The 24,585-nt window shown below is 39.1% G+C and overlaps 1 protein-coding gene across 3 annotated transcripts in view; it reads left to right on the forward strand.

Annotated features, from left to right (window-relative positions):
* Positions 1–24,585, forward strand: part of RBMS3 (RNA binding motif single stranded interacting protein 3) — a 714,416-nt gene that overhangs the window by 458,959 nt on the left and 230,872 nt on the right. The gene's annotated exons all lie outside the window — the stretch shown is intronic.

Genomic DNA, 24,585 nt, shown 5'->3' on the forward strand with positions numbered 1-24,585 from the left:
TGGAGGTGACTGGCGCCTGTTGTTCAGAGAGGCTGGAGGAGCCATGCTGTACATCTCGTAGCAAGCACAGTGAGCTCAGATACTCCAGTCCTGGAATTGTCCTTTGTCCCCAAGTAAAGGGGCTGATGGGGAGATGGCGGTTATAGTAAATGACCATCACATGCTCCAGCTGTTGCCTTTCTGAAGGCATAGTCATGTGCCTTTGCACTCTAGACTGTGTTGGTCAGCAAAAATAGCTGTTGCTTTGTACTTTAAAAACGCCTTGCTCTAGAATCACAAAAAGCCCTTAGTATTGCCTGATTTAGTCTCTGCAGAAATGATGCTGGCTTAGAATCTCAAACAGTAAAAACAAACAGGTAATTACAAAAACAGAGGCAAATCAACTAATAAACAATCACCACATTTGAAGATTCCTGTTTAAAGGAATGCTGGTGATTTAAACCTTTGTTTTTCAACAATATCGTACTAAAACCATATAATTTTTTAATGAAAAAAAATCCTTCGCGGTAAATGAGGTTCTTTTGCCTTCTACTGAATTACACTCACTGTGCCTTGAAGTAACTGGATGTCTTCCATGTATTTCTGCTTAACAGTGCCCTACAATGCAAGCTATGCTGTTTTATTGGCTCTTAGTTTTTATTGACATGTGGCGATAAAAAATATTTGCTTCAAATGGGTAAAGGATGGCAAGCTGAAGAATGTGAACAGCTACTAAGGACTGTGCTATTTTATTTCTCAGATACACCGCATCTCCTTGTTAAAAAGTAGGCAGTTTGATGCATTAGTCAAGCTATGAAAAAGAAACCAAAGACAGGAGATACGTTTTGTCCTACTGGTTGATACCAAACAGCCATTTCTGGGGAGGAGTAAATCTCTAACTACGTAAATCTGTAAAGCTGTAGATTTAAAATCAGAGATTTAAAGATAGGATTGAAAGACGAATTTATGTTTAGTATTCTCATGATTCAGAACAACGAACAATTTCAGCACTTGCATGCATGGAAATACCAAAACAGAAGGTGACTTAAAATACTGTGTTTTGGATTGTCCAATATTTTGGGGGCTAAAAGCAAAGTCTGGTGCTTTCAGAATGGGAAGGGCTGTACAAACCACTGAGGGGATCTGTGGTGGGAGTAGTTTTCTGCCCTGATGATTTTGGGGTGGCTGAGGTGTACACATCTGTTTGCGTAAGGCTGACTGTATTTTTATTATTTGTCCATGGTGCCTGGAATCCCAGATAGGTTCTTTTTAGTGTGTTTGATAGTTCAAGATAAATATACAACTGACTCTTCCTATCTCTGGAAAAAAAAAAATCAAAGTGTTTAGAAAAACAGGGATTCAAAGGAAATTGAGACGACTCTACAAAAAGTACTTCACATTGCTGAGAAGGTAGGAGCCTGGGAAAGCAAATCTATCTGGAGAAACATGTTAGTTCTTGCACATGTTGGAAGCCAAGTTGCATAACAGGACTGAAAGACAACGTTACCTGCCAGTGTCTGAATGAACAGTGAGGGCTCAGAAGAGGTTTGAAGAAAGAGGCAGAAGAAGAATTTAGTCTCCACATCTGGAAGTTTATCCAGAGCAGTTTTGTTTCAAGAACTGCTTTAATTCGTGGTGAATGGTGACTATCAAATAAAATCAAAGAAAAAAGAGTAAGTGTGAAGAAATTAACTAAACCTTTTGCATACAATACCTTTAAAAAATACAGTCAGTGTCCTATATCTTTTGTTCTGCACTGCAAAGCAGTGCAGCTGCCCCATGCAGAAGCCCACGAGAAGACTGTAAACAGTGTTCAGTGAATGTCAAAAATCTCAGTCGAGTCATGGATGCTTTTGAATAAAGGTGAAAGAGGCATCGGCCAGCTTTTGCTATGTGCTGGCCTTCTCCAGTAGCGAGAGAAAGTATGCTGAAGTGTTAGTATAGTCTGCGATGTTTTCCTGGAGAGAAATCTTGCTCGGAAAGAAAAGTTCTTTCTCAGTTTTAACACAGTATAGTTTTTCTCATAGAAATCCAGGAATCTTCTTTGAAAAACAAAAAGCAGAACTGAACCCCCACCCATATTGGCTAGCAGAAGTATCTTGTGGATACTTGAGTAAAATATACTAATTTTATTGATGCTTGAATACAGCCACCTCCCTCATTTTTATAGCATTTGGAGACCTTTTTGGCTGATTTTGTTTCAGAGTGCTGCCTCTGGAAGAAGGTTAAACTCTGGTGGATCAATGCTCCGAGTCCCATCACTGTTGGAAAACTTGTTCTGTCAAGGCTAATACACCCTGTAACCCTACACAGGGAAAAACATCATTAAATGTGTTTGAAGCTCTCTTTTTGTTCTCTTGGATGCTGTTCAGCCTGGTGTAAAGTAGTCAGGAGAGGATTCGGTTGAGGGAGAGAACGGCAGTACTATTCCTGCAGAAGTAGTAGTGGCAGCTGGGAGGTGAGGTCTCATGGGCCCATGGACAGCTGACCGCTTGGTGGGACAAGGACCCTCACAGCCTCCCACCCACGTGAGACCTGCGTGAGGGTCTTTTACATGCATGTGTTGTCACCTTGACTCTAGCATTTCCCCCACACAGGTACCCAAAGCAGAAGTTTTTGACTACTGCCACTATCCTATGTCCAATGAAGTTCATCTAAGTTGTCCATTATTTTCAAAAATGCTTATTAACAATTCCATTTCTTGAGAAGAATTAATGCTACGGAGCTGCTGAGTGATGGTTTCTCAGCTGGCCTGGCTTATTTTACTATGTGCTTCCTGCTTGCCTTTGGAAATCCATAACTCAGATGTTGCAGATTCGTTTGTATGTATGTAGCGCCTGCTTGTCCTGCCTCGCAGAGTCCAGGTGGTTTTTTATGTTTTCCTACTAAAAATGGCACAACTGATACGCCACTGGATAATCTCACAGGAATTATTGATTTGTTTGTCTCTTTGTGATAGGGACTACACAAACACAACACAGAAAAGACAATGCTTATGTGCGTGGCTTATATATCAGTTTGGTTTTTTTTTTCCATCTGCTCCTTTCCTGCATTTTCTAGAAAAATGTTCTAGGCAGAACACGGAAAATTAATAAGGAGAATCTTAGTAATATGGGAGTTGGCTCAGACAAGTAGGCAAGGAAGCTAGTACACATGCAAAACATATCAGTGTTCTAATAAAATCTGTAGCCACATCTATTCTTGGGATTTGCAATGGTCCTTCACCCAGAATTACATATTCAAGAGGACCCTTCTTAATCTGCTTTATATGTAAGCTTTTAATGATGCCGAGGAGTCTAAATCACCTGAAGAATCAATAGAAGTCTGTTGTCTAAATAAATTTGAGTGTCTGAACTTGGGTCAGCCTGAAGTTGGTGGACTGTGCAATCAGTTTATATCTTCACAGACATTTTGGGGTCCTCTCTACCATCTTTTATTTTCAGTTCTGGTCTGCTGTAAGATTGCATAAAGTGGAAGTTCAGGCAAAGGTAGGTTCTTGCAGAGAGTATATAACAGCTTCTTTAATATCTAGCAGCCCATCAATAGTGTTGAAACAAACACATTCACCAGGGAGACGTTTTCAGTCCTGCTGTTATTCCAAGTGCATTTGTAAGGATTAAAAATTGTATTTGATGATGTGCGTCTTCTCTGGGTTTTCATGTTGTATGTTACAATGCATTTAGACATCCTCAGCACCTGTGTGAGAAATGTGGACATTGAAGAAATATTTAATTAGCGTTGGCAGTTGTCTAAGTCCAAGGAACATTTCTCGACTGCTCTGCTGCAGTAATTGCCATCCAGGGGGTACACTGAAAGAGCTGGTTCTGAAAAAGGACTGTGCCAATAGGCTCTCGTGTGTTTTGCTCGATGAGGGAATTACAGAATGTGATTTTGCTTCTTGTGTGATATTTTTCTCATCTCTCCATCATGCAAAAGCTTAAATACAGGGAGTAATCACCATCTAGGTGAAACATAAAAGGGAGCTATTTCCCACAGAACAGAGCCAAGCATAAGAGCTTCTGAAGAGGAACAGAAAGCTGGTTGCTCTATAGTTAAATAGACGTTTTTTCTCCAAGGACCAAGGAAAAGGAAATCCCACAGAAGAATCTTATTTATTTTCCAGGCTTTTGCGTAGGTTTCAGGAATTGCTCTGGTATGAGTCAGCTGACCAAATGAGTCCATTCTGCCTGCTCATTTTTCAGCTTCATTTTCTCTTCTTTTTAAATTACTTCTCTTTTTCTCTGTCATATACCAATACTCTAAAGGGCTGTTCCTTAAAATGGAAAGTGCAGAAAATGGAAAAACTCTCCAGTGAAAGTCCTCCTTTCTAGTATTTTTTTAATCTAGATTTGTAATGGAAAATTTTAATTTTCTGTTTTTTGCAGTTTAAAAATTAATGAAAATATTAAATAAAAATGCTATCCTTACAAAATACGAAATATGGCCTATACACTGCACATCTGATACACTGAACCTCACAAGTAGTTTCTTAATTCATGATTGAAAAGTCTGCAAATTTTAGCTAACCAAACTTGAGGATACTGGTTGTTTGCGTTTTGGGACAATGTTTGTGGATAACAGCCTTTTTGACTGAGTTAACTTTCCTTTTGATACCACAGCAGGATGCTAGGACTTTTAGAGTTCAATATTGAAATTGTCAGGCTTCATTTTAATCCCGTTCTTTAATTATCTGATCCACCACCCCCAGCAAACTCTTCTATGAAGTCAACTATTTGTATTGGCTCTTTAAAATGATTTTCTTAATTTGCTGCTAGAGCAGGAGCTGGTGACTCTGGAAACCCCGGCGTGCTCAGCAACATAGGAGAAGCTGAGAACTGTGCTGATGCTGGCCACCTTCCACGTCGTTTCCGAACGAATTACACAGCCAGGCGTGGGCTGCTGCTTCACCAGTTGTCAGAGACTTTTGGCACAACTGTGTGTATATGTGTGGAGCACTCTGCAGTGAACACTCCTCTTACCTTCCTAAAATGTTAACTATCTCTCCCTGTGTTTATGCACAGTACATACTGACTGACCAATACTGACCTGAATCGATAACGATCCTGGGTTAAACGACAATGAAAAATGATAGCTGGGAGGAAGTGAAAAGTGGTTCGATTTGGATGTGTAAATTACAGGTGTCAGTGTCTCTCTTCTTTGATTTCTTTTACCAATTCAACCATACCAAAGGAGTCCTGCAGAAGCAATAACCGCAAGCCCAACAGTATCATATAGTGTCGCTTATCAAAACCATGCCCTCCTCATCCTCTGTCGCCTGTTTACCTGTGTTGTTTTGCATAAACCGTCTTTCACTCTTTTAATGGGGAATCGTAGTTTCCCAGCTGGAGCTGGCCCTTAAATGCAGGTTTTGTAAATACAGGATATTTTTTCATTCCTTAAAGGATAGTGATTGACGAAGTAAAGGCATTGAAGAGATGCTAAATTAGTTCTTTGTATCAGGTTTTATCACAAAATATCTTAGGAAGATGTGCCTTTTCAAACCTGGAAGATTTTTTACCAGATGGAACACTCTTTAAATTCGGGATTCAAATCACAGATGTGCTATAGCAAAATGCTGACTTTAAATTTCAGGTCTGCAGTAGCAGATGATTGTGTCTTATGAGCTTCCTAGACAATCAAGACTAAAGCAGTGAGCAACTTTGTAAGAAACAGCTAACGTGATGGATTGGGGTGATAGCGAAGATACATGACCCTAATGGAAGGACTTCATAGCCTCATTTAGCCTGGAAAATTTCATGCTTCTACCTGAGAGCTATATGGTAGCCAATGTGAAATGAGCTAATGATCCTGTTCCTGCTTTTAGATGCACGTTCACAGGCCAACATAGAATGCATTAGCTGGACCCATTCTTGAAAGAAGAACATCAAGTAATACTGGGGATATTAAAATCCAACTGTCCTTTCACACTTCCACGTATGGCTCCTAAAAACATGTAGGTCAGTATGAAAGGGGGTGTGCATCAGCAGTGCTTGTACCACACCTGCCAAATTTATACACAAAAATTTCTTTGGAGGTTTTCAGAAGTGCTTAACTTAGCATAATTCTACTCTCTAGAAGTGAATGGGACTTTACTGTTGATTAATGGTCAGTGCTATGTTCCTTTGTTCCCAAAACTCTTAGCTCAGCACCGTTCTTAACCACTAAGTTAGCTTACAGAATCTTACGGCACATACAATCATGTTTATTCTCTAGCTATCACCTCAAATAGACTTTGCCATGGTATTTTACTTCCCTTTTCAAGCGCTGCTTTAGTTTCTAGATTGACTTGATTTTTTTTCGTACTGTAACTTCATCTAAGATTAAAACATTCCTCTGCCTTTGAAAATTACAATGTAAATAATCAGTAAATTTATCCACCTTCATGCTACTAATGCCCTGCACCACAGAACAGATGCTGATAAGTGAAAGATGTAGCTAACCTTCAGGCTGGAGAATAGTGGAATTACTGGGTTCTTTTTGGGTTATGAACTTCAGCCAAACAAGAATTGGCCTTTTTTCATAAATACACATTGTTCTTGACTTTCCTCTGACTTGGAACACATTTGAATTGGTAATAATACAGCTGAAATCCACAGAGCTTTGGCAATTTAAGCCAGAGAAAAGAATGAGGCTCCCTATCTTTAGCACTCACATAGCTATACATCTTGGAAGCTCTTACACACTCTTTGCAAGCCCTTTATGTTCACAGAACAGGAAATCTGAGTCCTGCAAATGAGTTAAAGTCAGATTAATTCTTTTTTCCCTCCATACTCAGGAAACTCCAAATGCCCCACAGAGGCGTTATCCGACCACAACTATGCAGCTTGGGAATCTGCAGCTCAGACTGAGAGAAACTATGTTCTAAATTCAGTAAGCACATCTTTACTCACCAGGAAAAACCCAGTGCTCTCTGAAATGATCAAAAAACTGTGGTTTTAGAAAATATTATTGTGGTAGAAAATAGACGTAGCCTTTCTTTCAGAGACATATCATTTAATCATGTTCTTCTGTAGCTCAGCATGAGGACGATGCTTTTGTAAGGTGAGAAACAAAAAATCATTGTATCTTGCATGCTTCCTCAGGAGGAGGAGAAGGTGATTCACGTGACCACCAGTGGGAAGATATGTGCATGCTTTTTGGGGTACCAATCAGCTGGATGGAGACACAGATTCAGAAAAGCAATGCGATTTGTGTGAAAATCAGGCCACTTTCAGATTATTTTGTTTGATTTGGAAAGCAGGTGTGCAAATTTCAGTAGCATTTCTTCTGAGTTGATGCGAGTGCCTGTGTAACAGCTCATCAACCTGGAAATACACAGGTGCATATTCTGCCAGTAAACACAAATCTACTAGTAATATGCATAGATATTCCCTGTGCACATATGCATCCCCCTCTGAATATCTAAATGTTACTGTATTAGTGAATACTCTGCTTGTTATTTCCTTATTAATGAATGTCTCCCATTCAACCGACATGTCTGAGTGGTTTGGCTGTAATCTAAATAAATTTAGGTTTAGATGCAATTTTGTTCACTAATGAATGATAATTTTTGTTGCTGGAAAAACTCCTCTATTTTTCCATTGTATAAAATTATCAGATTAGGCTCTCCTCATGATACCTGCAACAAACCGAGTCATGATGGCAGCTAACTGAATTTTTTAGTTCTTGGACTTTCCCTTTATGTATTTGTGCTCAGAAAGGGACGTTATGATGATATGAAGGGTTGAATTCTATTTGTAGTCGCATTAGACTAAGTTTGACGTCATCAAAATAAAGGTAAGTGATATAAGAATGTAAAACTGGCCATATTGGGCCAGAGCAAAGGTCCCCCTGACATCAGATTCTCTTTCTGATAGTGTGCTATAGCACTTGCCAACACAGGTGTAAAAGAACCACCCAAACATCTAAGGATACTTCCCCAGAGTGCTCTTATAGCCTCCAGCAATTTGAAATTTGGGGTTTCCTGAGCTTGTACTGAATAGCCTTCTGTAGAACTGCCTCTCCACCCCCAAATAAAGAATTTATCCTGCCGTTTTTGCATGTAAAATTTTGGTAGCACAACATCCAGCCATAAGATATTCTTGAGTTTAACTATATGTTCTTCGAAGAACCATCTCCTTTGCTTGAACGTGGACCTGCAATGTTGATTTCATTGATTGCCTGCTAATGCTTGTGTTGGAAGAGACAGAAGGCTCTTATTCCCTATGAATCTTTTTCATGCCACTTACAATTTTATAAAATGCAATCGTAGCTTTCCTTAATCCCTGTTCCTTTTCCACTTTTAAGAAAGTTATGCCAGGATGTGCATGTGTAAATAAGGATGCGGTTCTCAGAAGCAAGGAGCAGTTGTTAAGTAGTGAACATGAAGCATGGTAAAGTGTTCTTGTAATACGAGAGCACAGCTGATAGGAAGCTTAGAGGGTCATTTTATATCAATATGCTGGACATGAGTTGAGTATTGCTAATGCTGTGTAGTGCTGTAGCCTGGGAAATGGGAAAATGGACAGACAGAGGAAGGGTACATTTGGCTGATATCAGCTATTTTGTAATGTGTACCTCATTTTGTACAAGGATAAATGCACATAGCTGATTAAACCTAGGATGTTCAATTTTTTAAATAAGAACTGTCAGCTTTAGAAAGATGTACCCCAGAAATAATTGAAGTGTTAAAAAAAAGTAATGTAACTATTCCTTTAAAACAGTAAGTGAAGAAAGTGCAACCCCAAGTATGAGGGCATACTTTCAATGTTGTGTCGAAAGGAAGTATTCCCCATCTTCAGGGGTATCTTTGCCACTTCACTATCCCACTCAGTTAATACACGATGCTGTTTGAGTGCAGTATGACAGTTCTGTCTATCTGTATATGGACATACAGTTTTTTAGTATGTGCAGGCATAGTTGGTAAGTATTCAAGTAACTATATTTATATAAATGTATGCGCACATTTATAGATGATTGTTTAGAAGTATTCTTGAGAAAATTTTGTAATGTAATGCAATTCTCATGACTAGCAAAAAGTATTACAGTGGTATTTTTATAGTACGTACTGTTGGAGTGCGACTATTTACTAGTAATTCTTCTAAGCAGTGGGAATAAAATGCTGTGTGTTTTTAGGAATGTGCTGTAGAAATAGGAATGAAATTGGAGGTAAATTAAATCTTGGTCGCATTCAGCCAGTATTTTTTTCCATCTGTCAGCAAAAACTGGCAAAAACCAAAACAACAACAAAATTGTAAAGTCTGATATGAGATTTAGTGATTTACTGTCTGCTTTAACTATGCCTATGGCTTGAAGTAGAGCTACACAGCCTCAGGGTTTCCCAGATATTTCCATAACTTATTTGTCCATTTTGCATAAAAGGTTATGATCCCACCATTTATCTAAAAATTTTCCTGGTCACCTACTCCAACTATAGCTTGTTATGGAAAACCAGGACTATCATTTATATGGCTGTGTTGCTTTAATACAGCGACACAGCATAAAGCAGCACGTGGAGTCAGTGCAAGGAGGCTCTTCGCAGTGTCTTAACTTCCAAAAAATCTTTTCCCTTGCTTAAAAACTGTTCATCAGTGAAAGGTCACCCATTGCTAATAGCGTGACCTAATTCACATCAGACCGCCTTCTAACTGTACAGCACATTTCAAATAGTAACATTGTGGATTTGGTAAAGGAGCTAGAGCCGCTCCAAACCGTGTTGAAATCTGGCTGTAATGGGTCTGCAGGGGTCTCTCTGCCTTGCCCTTTCTCCGGGGGCTGCTGGGCCTGCAGTAATGGAAATGTTTCCCTTTCAGAATAAAAATTTCATTAGCTGAAATATGTAATGTCTTACTTTTTGTATGATCAGTTTTCTAATTCTTCTTGAACTCAGGCTTTCTATGTTAAGAAGGAATGTCAGATACAGACTCTGCTTTGCTTTGCTTGAAGTTCAAATAAATAGTTTCATCTTGCATGATTGCCCTGTTGCATGCTATTCATTTCTCTTGAGTATATAAGTAATTTCCAGATTGGCTTACGGGAGTACATTAAAGAGGCTGGACATTTTATATCAGTCAGCAATTAGGTTAGTTACCAGGGTACCTCTCTGCACTCCTGTAAGTGACTATTGTACTGGCTCGCTTTGATCGCAAGACATCTGGGGAAGCCTGGTGCAAGCTTATCTAAAGGACACGGTCTGTCAAAGTAGCAACTTAGGCACTTCCCTCCTGGGAGCATCGTCTAGTACCTATCCTTTGTACTGGATTTTACTAAAGGTTTCTGCATTTCTTTGGTCAGAGGTCTTTTGAATTTGTAGTAGCTGAGACCTGAAACAATTTATACTGTGATGAAAACCTCTCACAAAACACAGTCCTTTTATGCCACCTGGTCTTAATGGTCCATAGATCAGCTCAGGTATTGAGTGATACCTGTAAATATTATTTATTGTCTGTTTGCTGGTATTTCTTTGATAACCCCTTATGTGTTAGTCTTTCACTTAATATTTTGGAAATTTTTCACAGTGATCTTTCCCTTCACAAATGTCTTTCCTTCTGTAACGTCTCTCTTTGTTCCCATGCGAATGCAGTCCTTTCACTTTAGTCTTTTCCACCTCTGTCCAGCCACACAAAGCATTTGTAAAGCAGAATGATATTCCATTTGCATCCTTCCTTTTGCTATTGTAAATATACCGCATTATCACCATCCTGTTGCAGTTACATAAATTTTGGATCTGAGCTGGCTGGATGTTGCACAAGGCAGGCAAAGTCTCTCTTCTAGAAGAGACCAGTTCTTCTTGTGATATTCCATTGTTCAATAGCCCTTTTCTATACCTTTTCCACTTCCAATCCATCTTTCTTCAATGTGGTTGAGCAGAGCTGTACACTATTTTTCAGAGATGCTCTTTTCAGGGCTGTAGTACCATCTCTCAGTTAGGCAGTACCTTGCCTAATATGTATTTTTAGTACCTTTTAGTCAATTGATGAACACCCTAGATTTTGCAGCAGAAACTCTTATTTCTAGCAAGTCAATAAACTGCATTATTTTGGATGTTCAATTGTTAAATTTCATTTGGTCTCTTAAAGTTAAATCTCAGAATGCTTTACCAGGTTTTGAGTCAAATGCAGGTGTTATATTTTATAAGTGCAAGTTTTAAAATGACCCTCCAAGTGTTTGCAAATGTTCACAGCTAAAGTTCTGTTCTTTGGTTTGTCTTTAGTGATTATATCAACTGGTAGGCTGTTGTTTAACACTGTAAATGTGACAGCTTAGTATCTTGACCTGTGCTAGAAAAGTCTTGCCTGGTGTCCTAAAGCCTAATTTCTAGCTGTGTATAATTCCAAAAATATAGTAAGCTAAATAGGAGATATAGGAAGTAAGTTAGATTTATGTGCTTCTAAACTTTAAATGCTTTATAAAGTGCTGCATTTCACAAAGAAAAGTGGAAATGAGAAAATGCCAGTAGAAGGTAGATGAGTTTCTAACATATTGAATCTTGGTATTTTTGCTGTAAGGAACGTTTAAGTCAATCGTGATAAAATCTCAGATGCTTTAAGAAATGAGGATTGGGTTCCATGGGTTTGGCAGGTTTTTATTACCTTTAAGATTATTTTAAAAAACAACCCACCAGCAACTTTGTATTATCTATGCAGATATTTCACAGCTAAAAAGTTTTAACATGAAGATAGAATGGTGAGAAATATAGGCCTGAGTTATAGATCTGTAAGAAGCAAATAGGTATTTTATTACTTCTTTCATGTTTTTGGTTGTTTGGGATTTTTTTGTTAGAATTGCTGTTCACGTAATTATTATGTAGAGCAAAAACCTTGAGACGTGCAAAACATATTTGCTAAGAGAATGATCTACCCTATTCAAATTGGCACTCCGGAGAGATGCACTCTTGAGATATATTTGTGTCTAATACTTGTTTTAGACAACTATGAAATCTTGGTGTCCCAATATAAACATCCAGATGACAGATACATGTACAAACATTTTTCAGGGAATCCAGTTCAGTTGTCTTAAGACAGAACTCGATTTTTGTGAGCAGGAGCTCAAATCTGGAAATTCAAATGATTTAGATGACCCTCAGCTTTGTTTGTACTACCACTTCTAATCGTGTTTAAAAATAAAATAGCTCAGAGCTACAGAGCAGTTATTTGTCGTTCTGAAGTTCGTCGGTTTAGAATACAGGGCTATATTTTGGACCCATTCAGCGTGTAATACTGGAATACAAAGTCTTCTGTTAGGAAGATGTGCTGGAATATTTCAAGATTTTGGCATCCTGATTCCCTAGCTGATATTCCACCTATGTAAAATACTTTGCTGCCTCATCTGTGCTTATTGTCGTCTTTTGCAGCAGAAATGGAATATATTGGGGTTTTTTGATCAACAAATGATCTCTGTTGATATTTTCATTTTAATTCCATTAGCACATGTTCTTAATTTTTGTTTTTAAAAAAAAAAAAATCCAAACCAGTATGTATTTAGCAAAAAAATCTCAAATCTTTGATATTGCTCTGCTTGTTCATCAATAATGTAACCACCCCCACTTAACATATTGGTTAAAAAAATCCCAAAAACAACCCAACAATTTTTTTCTTAAAAAACAAACAGCAAACACTGGTTTTGTATAGACCTTGTTTTTATTTTTCACCCTTAGTGGCATGGCACAAGATTTTTATTCTGAACGAATTTAGGAACGAGTGGTCAGATTTGCCTTTAAAACTCAAGTCCCAGCTAGAGGAAAACATCCTTAATAAATCATTCCACAAAATTCTTGTGTCTGTCAGTGGGGGCCCTGCATGCCTACTATGGATAATTTGAATCCCAAAGGCAAAGCTGGGATAACAGAACCGTGCCCAGAGGTCAGCTTGGCCCATCAAGCTGGAACCAAAATCGAAGAGTATGGCCTTCTGGGCAGCTCTCAAATGATCAGCCACAGTCAGTGGTGTGCGCTTTGGCCCGCTGAATCCACAAACTGTCTCCTCCCTCACTAATCGGAAGAGTTGAAAGGAGGTGCAACCGAGTCGTGTTGGGACCTAAATCCTAGATAAGGTTCCAGCGGTCTCTTCAAGAACCACTTTGAAAAGAGGATTGCCTCTGGTTTGTATAAGCACTGTACATTAAGACAAATACTTTCAGCTGTTTTAAGCCAGCTTAGAGTTTCCAAAAACAGTCTTAACAAAGTAGAAACCTGCGATTAATCTCCTTGCTGCAAATGAGAGGTCGATAGCTTCTTACAGACTGCAGTTTAAAAAAGGAGCCTTGTTAACCAAAGCTGGCCACCTAGCACCCTGTCAGACCATTACTGTGTGCTAAGTCCTGTGTTGTTCAAGCTGAAACAGTAGCACCAAGAACGTTATTAACTTCTACCGCTCACTTTAAGTGTAAAGATTTTATTTCTAGATGGTGAATGACAGATCGTATCAGCAACTGTGAAAAGGTGTAAAGGTTCTGACACATCAAGAAATTATTTCAAAATAATAAATTGGTGATTCGTCCTTCCTTTACTGAAGGATAAACTACCTCACATTGCTGCATGTATTTTCAGGGAAAAATATGCATGCAGATGGTTTCTGAAAAGTGGCTGATGTGCAATAACCTGGTTTTGGGCCAAAGTCCTGCAGTATGCACAGGTTTAATTTTAGTGGTCTGTGATGAGTAGGCCACATCCTGGCTGAATACTGGGAATTAGTAAATAAGTAATTTAGTAAATAAGTGATTTAGGTTGAAAGGTATTTCGTTTATTTAACAAATGTATTGTCTGTTCTCCATTACTTCAGCACCAACTCTGTGCATAGCTCTGTAGATGGCACAAATTAAAATCCAGTGCTTGCGGTGAATAAAATGCTTACCATAGGAGAAAATATTGGGATGCCTTGGCCAGAAGTTGATTTCAGACATTATGTATCATTTCTGCTCATGTATATGCGCGCGCTTGCCTGCCTCGTACACATGCATTCAGGGAGAGAGAGATGAAAAGGTCAGATGCCAGTTACGGATATGATCTTTGTTCATCTTGCTGTGCTGATGAAGTTTTGTTGATTGAATGTAAATATGCCTTAACTCTTCCACAGCATGTACATCAAAGAGAACATTATTATAGAGAAGAGAGGCATTTGTCGGTACGATGGAAGTAATACTGGATGTGCAATACTGTTTAGAGGTGGTGCATTGTGGTGTCTGGATGTATTTGCATCTAAATGAGCTGAGCAGTTCTTTTCATGCAGCTTTGATTTACCTCGATTGCTACAGGTTTTTATTCCTCCTGGGATCCTGGGAACCGTATTCCCATTATGCACTCATCTTCCCTTCACATACTGTCTGCCACCTTCAGTCAGTGCCGCCAGATAAGTGTATATAATAAAGATCTTTTACATCAGAGCTGGTTACTATGCTGTCAAGCCAGTTACTGTGTTTTGGGCCTCGGGGGGAGCAATGAGTGATGAGTACAGCATTTATTTAAGTGCTACTTCTTTTTTATGTTAAGTATTGACTGTATCTGAACCTGCTTCAGCATTATTAATGTGTTTATGAAAATGACTGGATGATAATGCATAGTTCCAAATTTTTTGGTTTAGAATTGTTTCGAGAGCATTGATTTTCCTTTTGTCTTTTTGACTCCAAAGAGCCTCAGTAGCCCATTAACCGGCTTCCTAAAGGTCTGTGTCAGACTCCCTCACTCAGTGGGTTTGTAGATTGCTGTTGGATATTTCACATAGGTCCAGATGCTCCATTTGCTACGTGTGTCACTTAGTGTGGATCTTTTTAGCAAAAACATTTCTTGGCCTAGCTCTTCGCTTGGTTGCACCAAGTTGCACTTTCAACTGAAGTCACAGTAAATCAATTCAAATCTCAATATAGTGCTGATGGATCTTACAGGCTAGTCAGAGCTTTAGCGCTCTAGGAGAATAATGTAGAAAAACATTTGGGAAGCAAAATTTGTCAATCAAAATATGAAGGCATGTGTGAGCCTCTTGTGCTGCACATTGTAAGCTTTTGCATTGAATTAGTGCAAGATCGTTTTCAAATCCTCCTTTGCATCACATAATAATTCACTGAAGTTTTCTTTCCTATGTTCTGCAAACTATATAAAGCTTTCTGAACTATTTCAGCATTGGAAAAGAGGAAGCTATCATTTGTTGATCATTGTTATTTAGATTACAGTACCTTCCAAGGAGCACTGGATACTTGCCAAAGACAGAGGAAGGTCCATCCCATCCCCTAAGGACTGTATGATTTAAAAAGGCAAAGGCAAACACACAATAAGGTAGCAGCAGAGTTGTTCGTGTGCTCTTCTAATGAGAAGCAGAATTATCCCTGCTGTCTTCACTTTTTTGTTCCCTTTTCTCATTTCAGTGAGGGATTTCCTGTTTCAATTCTTACCTATTTACCCAGATTTTGTATGTTTGAGTCTTACAGTGTTAAGTACGTTTCTCTTCAGTGGAGCATCTCCAAAATTTCCCTTTTCCTTCCCTCACCAATTCACTGGGACAATCTTGTCTTTCTGACATACCTAATGGGATTTGTCAAGCCCTTGGTGTAGCCGCGTTTTATTTCCGTGAGTAATGAGATACTGTGGTAGGGCATCTTGTCCTGTCCTAAACGAGCCATGCCAAGCCAAACATGAAATGGAATGCCAAGTTTGTCAAGTGTGTGATCTATTTTTTAGAGACCCAACTCAGTACACTGAAATATTTTACTACTTGTGAACTTTAGCTTCTGTTAATATGATTGAAGCAAGTGGAAATGGAAATCGTCAGGGCAATTTAACAAAGAGGGCCTGTAAAACTCATTACATCCCAGGTAGTAAAATCACTTTAGAAGGCACATTCTTCAAACTTGAGTTTTATTCAGTAAACTGCATTGGTGCCTGACCTTTTAAGAGCTTTCCCTTCCTTGGGAGGAAGGAGGGGGAAAGACCCTGTTGTTCAGAGCTACCTATCTTAAATTATAAACAGCAGCCAGACTTGACTCTGTGCTTTAGATCACACGGGGTGACAGAGTGTGCAACTGCTCCGAACAGACAGTTAAATGGCCAGCTATTTAGATGAGTTTGATGTGTATTTCATGTAATTGTATACTCCATAAAGCAGGAAAAAAACTGTGTTGTGTGCTGACTGTATTTTAGCACAACGTAAACCGAAGTACCAATCGCAAGTTTGTAATTCAACTTAATCTTTTCAAGACCTGATGCTTTTAAGAAGCTTTAGATTGATACTACTTAGTGGCTGTGCGAGTGTTAAAGTTACTTTTGGGAAAGTAATTCCTGTTAGTTCTGTATCTAATTTTCGTAGCAAGTTAAATTAGCTTGTGGAGAACTCTCCAGGACCATGGCTGGGTTTCTCCTGTACTGCAGTGTTATCATGCCCCTAAGTGTGCCTCCCTCTGCACTGTCTCCACGCTGGTGTAAATGACTGGCTTTTCCTGCTAAGGTTGTGAATGAGCTGTCAATTCACTCTAGATAGCTAATTTAAGCATAAATTTTTCTAGTTATAAATCTTTTATTCTTCCAATCATGTGTCACAAATTTCGATTAGCAGAATACATGAAAAGCAAATGTGTCGTGGGCTGTGTCTTGACCAGTTCATTATTTCTGTGGTTTTCCATTTTCCAGCATCTAAACAATTACAAGTGGTAGGGATTGCATTTTCTTGTAGCTATCCTCTGCCTGGCTCTTGGGCACAAGTCAGATTGCTTATTAGTCAGCCCACACACTCAGGGTTTAGTCCAGCAACTTTTGAAGTAGATGGAAAGCCTCCCACATATTTAGTAGGTCAGATCTGACGTTTAGTGCACAGTGTGTCATTACAAAATTTTGTCTAATTACATGATAAGGCTTTTGCCTTATCTATGCAGTTTGTGAGATACTATTACTTATGGGAAGTATGTGAGAGCTGATTGTGGGAAACTTTGAAAAGGGAGAGCGTTTGCCTGCTCTGCAATTTTCATGTTGTTTCATGTATTTTTTTGCCTTTGGTGCTATGCATTTTTTATTTCTCCTAGATCTGTCACCATCTTATCTAGAGGTTTCCTGAACATGTTTACTGGAAAGTCGATAAAAGATGTAAGTGAAAATAAAAGAAGGTTAAGAAAGGATTGAATGTGAGGAATAGAAACTTAAGGAAACTTTTGAAAAGAAGAACTGATATAAAAAAGAAAGAAATACTTTTCCTTTTTGGCTTAGTTTAGGCAGAAGAACTTTCAAATGCATAAATGGTAGGGAGTGCTTCATGCAGAGTGAATAGTCAGGTCCTTAGGTGACAGATAAAAAGCTATGTAAATTCACAGCACTCCCAGTAAGATTCCTCCTTGTGTACGTAATCCACAAAAAGTTTACCAGTGTAAAGAAATGGTGGGAGATGGTTATCCATATAGGTAATTGAACTCTGCAGTAGTTTTTTTTTCCACACAGAAGTACTGATCTTTGTGTATAAATTGTTTCACATCAAGTGGAAGCTGGTAATAGCCCAGATGTAGACCCTAAGATGATTCCTCTTTGAAAATTTGGCCTTTATTCATCCAGAAAATAAATGCTCCTTGCTTTCCAACAGGTGAAATTTATTCCATTGTTCCTATACATGTGTAGCATTTCCTCTTCCCTGTTTAAATTCCCATTTCCAGTGTGTGGCAGCGCCTTAGGATTGTAGCATAGAAAAGAGAGCAATTATAGAAGAAACATAAATCTTTCTGAAGATGCTAAGTTGTAAATGATCCACTGTCCTGTGGAACAGGAATGCAGATGAACCTTTGATTATAGATATATGTGGCATGGGTTATGATTTTCTTTCATAAATACTCTCTTTCTTTTGCAGAAAACGGAAATAGGGATAGTTGGGAATATGCTCTGTTCCACTAATCAACTGCAAACTGTCTGCTGTAACAATACTGCCTTAATATCCTTCTTTAGTGCCTGGGTGTTATGCCCAGCACTTAAAAAAATACTTAAAATATAGCACAGTGTGTTTACTATCCATAGATGGGTAACTTATAGCTATTATTGAGGTAGGAAGTAGTTTTGAAAGTTTACATTTCTATAAGGAAGATTGATGTTCAGTCAAGGGCTTTTATTTGATGATGAAAGAAAGTATTTATTTAAATAGACGGCTTGCCTTCATTTATTAGGGTTGTTGATTTCATATAAAGCAGATTTTTCCAAAAGTCTTACTCTAGAACCAGCTACAAACTACCTGTGGTTTCTGCAAACTCCACTCTGGGGCTCATAATAATAATAATGAATTGTTTTACCTTAGTCAAACATTTTTAACCAGCAGTATTTGTCCTGTCATTTCTGAAATGTCAGATTTTAAGGCTAATTATTTCATCTTTGAAAATAACAGTTAATGCTGTGTAAATACTCATTTCAGCAATCACTCCCTCCCTGCATGCTCCTTTACTTGAAATGCAGGTCAAATGTTGAAGAGAAGAAGGGGAAAAAAGAAGAAAAGATTGCATTTTGGAAACAGCACTGTGACTGAATATTAAATCTCATTCTCTATTTATATACTTTGTCACTATTTTCTCAGCTTTTGCAATGCTATGATTACATTTTAATTTCTGGTCTTTTCTTTGTCCGTTTGCATTATTTTACATATGCTGTCTTCAGTATGATCTTCTCCTTAAATGCTTTATTGTTGGTAGCAACTGAATTATGAGTCATTTACAAGACATGTCTGAATGGGCTTAGCAAGAAAAGCCTTCCATCTTTTTAACAGGTTCTATGAGAAATTGAAACTCAAGCCCTAGTTCACCAAAATATTTTTAAATATGCTGCAATTATAGTATTGTAATTGATCATATTCTTGTGCAGGAGAAGTTGAGCTTAATTATGTTTAAAATGAAGTATATGAACTGCTCAGCAAGCTTTTCTGTCTCTAGCTCAACTCCCTTCGAACTGCAGCTCGCTCATTTTCAGTTCACTCGAAGCATGGACAGAATGAGTTTCTGGGGAAATCCCTACAAAATTACCCCATAAACACAGCCCCTTTGCTAACGAAAAGGACTGAGGCTGCCCTTGAAGTGCGGAGTCATATGCAGTGAGCTTAGTCAGTGCACTGGGTGTGAGGATTCCAATGAACTGTGTTAGCTTCAGTTGCAGTTTTGGATGGTGACTTCTAGGTCATTACGTGTAAGCAAGAGCTGGTCACAGCCTTGCCCATGTGTTTAGATGGACTGTGGCTCCTCCACAACTTGGGTGAGGGAAAATGTATTAGACTAGATTTGGTTTAACTACCTGGAGTAACAGGAAAAGATATATTTTAGAAAGAGGGTGAGGAAATCACATTTAGCTAAGGCATCTAGTACCCAGCATAAAATAAAATGGCACAAATAGCAATTCTTGGAAAATTTTTCCCGGGTAGATGGTGGGAATGTTTAAACACGTAAGACTCAGACCTGTTTGTTGTCAAATGGCATGACTATGTGTATTGGAAAGCAAATGCAGGTGTCTGAGATACACACCATTTTTCTGGTAATCTGAATCTATCAGTAGCAAACTGAAATTATGCATGGATTTATTGTGGAAATGATAAGTAGCCTCAAGGAGAATGCCTACAGTAACTCCCTGACGTGATTTCCCCTCATAGATTTCACAAAAAAAAAGGATGTTGGCAGGAACCGTGATCCCCTGTTAAGCTATTTGGGTTTATTAGCAAATCACTCATGTTTTTATGTTAGTCACTGGGTGTATTTCTTTTGTCCTAGTGCTTTTTCTTCCAAGTCACGGAATAATTCCAGGATATGATTAATTGCCAGTAATTCTCACCAATTTTAGTGGGATTTGAAAGCTTTCAGTTCTTTGCAAGATACTGTGTAGAGTGCAAATATCTGTCCTCTGTATATGTATGTGTAGATGGGAGGATAGAGCTGTATTTGATAGAAGTAAACATTATTGAGCACATTATGTATAATTCTATTGAATATAAATCTGTTTTCTGCACCACACTTCCTATTTTGAATAACTCTTCTTTCTTTTTCTCAGTATCGCTCATATTTTTTCTCTGAGATTAGGTAAAAATCTGAGCAGCAAGAAAGACACATTGAGAAAATATAACAACTAGGTGCATTTTTGTAGGCCTCTGTCTTGTTTTCATGCAGTGGTATGTAAAGGTTTTGTTTAAATTTTAAGCTACACAAAGATGAAGAATTCAACACAAAGAAAGGACATTCAGGAAGCCTCACAGCGAACACAGTGACGCCTAGAAAGCATACTGGTGCTTTCTAGGAACTTGGAGAAAGCGAAATATATTTTGCCTCATTGTAGTAGCAAGCAGTGACACTCTTCTCCTCATTTCCTGCAAAAATTGCTAAATTTCCCAAAAAATATTTTCAGTGATGGAAGGTACTTAATAAATAATCTTCGCTTGATTTTACAATTAATTGATCCAATAACTATTTCTGGAGTAGCAGTATTTTCAGTAAAATGTTGATCAGCATTAAGGCATCTTAACTGACTACATGGTGTATCTGCATCATGCTTGTTACTTTCTGATGGAGGTTTCCCTCTCCAAAACATTGCAGTGTTAGGGCTTGAGTAAGCTAGGGGAGTTTCTGCCCGGTGGGGTATACTTGATACAAACAGACACTGTGCAAAGCAGGGCTTACCGTAGTGCTGGCTTAAAATACCCCGCCTGTAGTTTTCTGGGGAAAATTTCCAACCTGGTAACTGCATCATATTTTCTCTCAAAACACTATTTTTCTGTAAACAAAGAGCAGCTTTTGTATAGGTAGTTGAAAGTACAAAGAGGTCTCTTGGCAAATCGTTAATCTTGCTTATAATTGCTAGTCAACATTGCAGTTCTTTTCCACAAATTAGACGGAGAGTTAGCCAAACATCTCGTTTTTCCTGCTGCAGGGAGCAAGAAGAGCGCTGATTGTCAGGGGCAAGGACCCCATTTCATACTTGTATTAACGTATAATACATTACACATTACTTAATAGTGGGGAAGAGAAGGGCAGAGACAGATGGGGAGGAAAAGAAGAAGAATTAACTCGGTTTGTTTACTTCATTAGAAAGGTGGAAGACAGGCTTAACTCCTCCCCAGCTTCCTTAGGTTAAATGGTTACCACTTTCCTTCTGCTCATCAGGAATGGTATGAACGCCCGTGTTTCCCTCATGCTGTGTTTCTTGTGAGCATGTGTATGTGCACATGTGTCAATCAGAAAGTGAGTGGCCCCGGTCTCATGCCACAGGGTGGGCATTCACACCAGGGGCTGGCAAGGCGAGGACTGTGAGGAGCGAAGTTCTGGCCTGATCCAGAGCAGATCTATAAATGTCACAACTGAAAAAGGCAGTTGATCTCTCTCCTCGTCCTTGATGATGTTAATCTAATTATTATTTTCTCAGGGGCACGACTGTGTCACCAAGGTGCAGCTCATGGTTTGGGGTGGAAGCTGAGGGACCTTCAGGGAATGATACTCTTCTCATTCCCCCCTGTGTCTGGATGCAGAGCTGTTATTTTATTCATTCAGAGGGAGTGTCGGAGTATTCCCTGTCTGACGGTATGGATGGGGAAGGAGGAGACTGCCGCCCTCCTTGTCCCACTTATTCAGGGGCAAGCCGCTTGCTCGTGGGCTGAGAGTGGGTACAGAGCAGCTACTGGGTTCCCCACACCCTGGTGCCCTACAAGGATCATGCAGGCGGAGGGCTGAACTTTTATGTTGCCCTGTCCTCCCTTGTTGTCCCTCTGTAGTTTGTTCCTAACTTTTCATAACAGAAAGCTCTTAATTAGCCTTCTTACAAGGGCTCTGAGTCTGACTCTGTTACTCATGAAGAGCTCTTTAGGTAAGTCAAGTGTGGGGTATGCTTCTGTTCTGCATTATAACACAGCTTGTCAGCTTGGAGATTTCACACGCTGGTATGGCAAATACTTTTCTATGTATCCCAGGACTATTAGTCTTACAAAGTGCCTTAAATGTATTTAAAAAAACCAAAAGGCAAAATGCTTGTCCAGAAGAGCTTGCACAGTGCTGGTGCTTGTGAATTAAATATGTACAGCATGCCGCTATACTGCATTAGTGGCTTTTAATACTGAAGCATTTGGCATTCTCCTGTGATAAAGGCTGGTGTATTGCCCGCTTCCTTACATGTTTCTGGGTAGGGCATGATGATATTGAGGGTCTGACCAAGAAAGCATGCAGCTCCAAACAATCACGTTACTTTGCATGCCAAGCAATAAGGTGTTCTTGACATGAGGTTTTTCCCTTTCCCAACCTTTATCTGCCTTGCCTAGACTGAAACCTATTCTGGGAGTTTCCTTATGTTTTATTTTTAAACTGTCCATCAAAGTCCAATGTTTAACTACCATAATAGAAAAAATAAACAACAGCAATTGCTCTCAAAAATTAATGGACTTTCAGTATAAAGTTGCAGTATAAAGGTCTGTTACTCAGACCTTTTAATACACGATACAAAATTCCTCTTTAGCAAAAAAGCAAAAAGTCTTTCTCATGCCACCTGCCTTCTGGACAGTAGCACTGTTACATTCCTGTACAGTAAAATTTCCCAAGCTCTTCTCTGGCTGAATGCCTATGCAAAGATGCATGCAGCATGGATACTGCAAAACAGTACCCCAAAATTCCTGAAGGCATGGGAGGCCACGTTTTGTGTAGGAGCAGAAATGCTAGTCGTCTTGTCCCCTTGATAACCTTCTTAAGGGCCGCTAAAGTGGCAATCCTCCATCCCCAGTTTGAAAACTGCTACTTTCCAGGCTAGGGATTAGCTCCAGCTTCCTGGTATATAAAGTAAAGGTGCTAGTCATCTTTAGTATATGTAGTATAAAAACCTAATTGCATGAAGACAAGTACAAAGGCAATGTTTGTTGACAGAGGAGTTAATATTTCAAATAATGTTAACAGAAGCATAGAAATCAGAAAAACATGAACATGGGATGGAAGGGAAGTCAATGCTTGGAAGATACTATTTGCATACAGCTCAGATCACTGGTGTTATTTCTGTTCGTGTATGTTCCTGAATTCTTTTTCCCATTTAATTCTGTTTCATTCTTTGCTTGGATTTTCTGGTTAGTTTTCAAGATGAAGTATGTGAAGAAGGACCAGGTGGTTATAGAATCACAATCGGTGGCAGAGAGAGAGTCATTTTATAACATGAACAAACTTCAGGTTCTAGCTTGTTTGTTCTTGGATTGGAGAGCCCTCCATTAAATTCTTGTTTCCCATATGGATACTCATAGGCTGAGATCAAGTCACCTCTAAACCATCTCTTTGATGAGATAAATAAATTGATCATCTTGCATCTCACACTGTGAAACAAATGCTTTGTTCCTTTCATCATCATTCTTGCTTTTTCCCCTGCAACTGCTCTGTTTTTTCCAAGTCCTTAGCGTAGAAGCGAGAACTTGGACCTCACAGTTCCTGTGGTGTGAGCACTAGAGCCAAAGGCAGAGGCAGCGTTGTGCTTACCCATCTTGTATCTCCCCTTCATCCCGTTAGCCTCTTGGAGCAGCATTACACTAGGAATCCATGTTCATCTTGTCATTTAGCATGACCTTGAGACTTTGTCAGAGGCAAAGCTCAGGGTTGAGCTCACCACCTAGAAAAATGCTCTTTATTTCTTATTCCTAGATGAAAGCCTGTATGCTTTTTAAATAGCACATTGTTTGGTTATGTTGATGCACAAGAGAGCACACTGATGTCAACTTCTAAATCAGTTTGATCTGGAGCTCTAGTGTGAAAAAAGAGTTTTGCTATTTCCACTGAAACCAAGGAGTAACAGTATATCTGGAAAAAAAGAGAAACATTTTGAGATGCAGGTGAAATGGGAAAAGGATCGTGCATAGGATTGGTTTGGTTTTGTGTGGGTTTTTTTAAAACCAATCCATTAATTCTAATAGCCTAACTTGGAATATTACTTTCAAGAGTCAGAGTTTTGGCATTATTTAAGATAGTTGTTTTGTGTTCCCGTGTTTATATAACAGACCTCATGTAACTGAGTATAGAGAGGGGGAAAGAAAATCCTTTGATCCTTCAGCAAAATGTTTTTATGTAAGTAGCCTTCTCATGGTGAGCTCTGGAAGTCTGGACAGATCATTGTCCATCTGTTTTTACAACTTTCTGTGATCACCATCCAGCAAATGCTGTTTAATCTACAGAGAATAAACACTTCCAGAGTTGACAATGTGCTTCCCAGGTGCCGAGGGGGAGGGTCACGCAGCCAGGCCGTTTGCTGAAATGTAGGAAAATAGTCATCCAGAGAAAACAAATATCCACAGAGACTTTAGGGAAGAATCCCATCTCTTTCATTTTCCTTTCTTTTTACAAACGAGAGACTCTTTTGGAAGGAAATACAAAGGTATTGGTAACTCGTCTTGTGCTGGATGGGCCAGTGCAGAAGGAGGGAGAGGTGCCAGTGACCTTTAGAATCGGTAGCTCCTTTTTTAAGATTAAAGGAGTGTGAAGGAAAGGTATAAATGTTTGCACAGAAGGCTAATGAAACAAATTCCTGTAACTGTGTTTCCATTTAGAGCACTGTTGATTGCTGGAGGAGGGATCGGAGGCCCAGCGCTGCAGCGTGGAAATGAGCCGCTGGTGTCTGGATCATGTCATGGCAAGGAGGCTCAGCAGCTCTGAGGCACTGCCCTCAGTCGAGCTGTAACCTTAAGTCCCCTCCAAAGG

This window comes from Gavia stellata, chromosome 6 (genome assembly GCF_030936135.1).
Source record: "Gavia stellata isolate bGavSte3 chromosome 6, bGavSte3.hap2, whole genome shotgun sequence".
Taxonomy (NCBI): domain Eukaryota; kingdom Metazoa; phylum Chordata; class Aves; order Gaviiformes; family Gaviidae; genus Gavia; species Gavia stellata.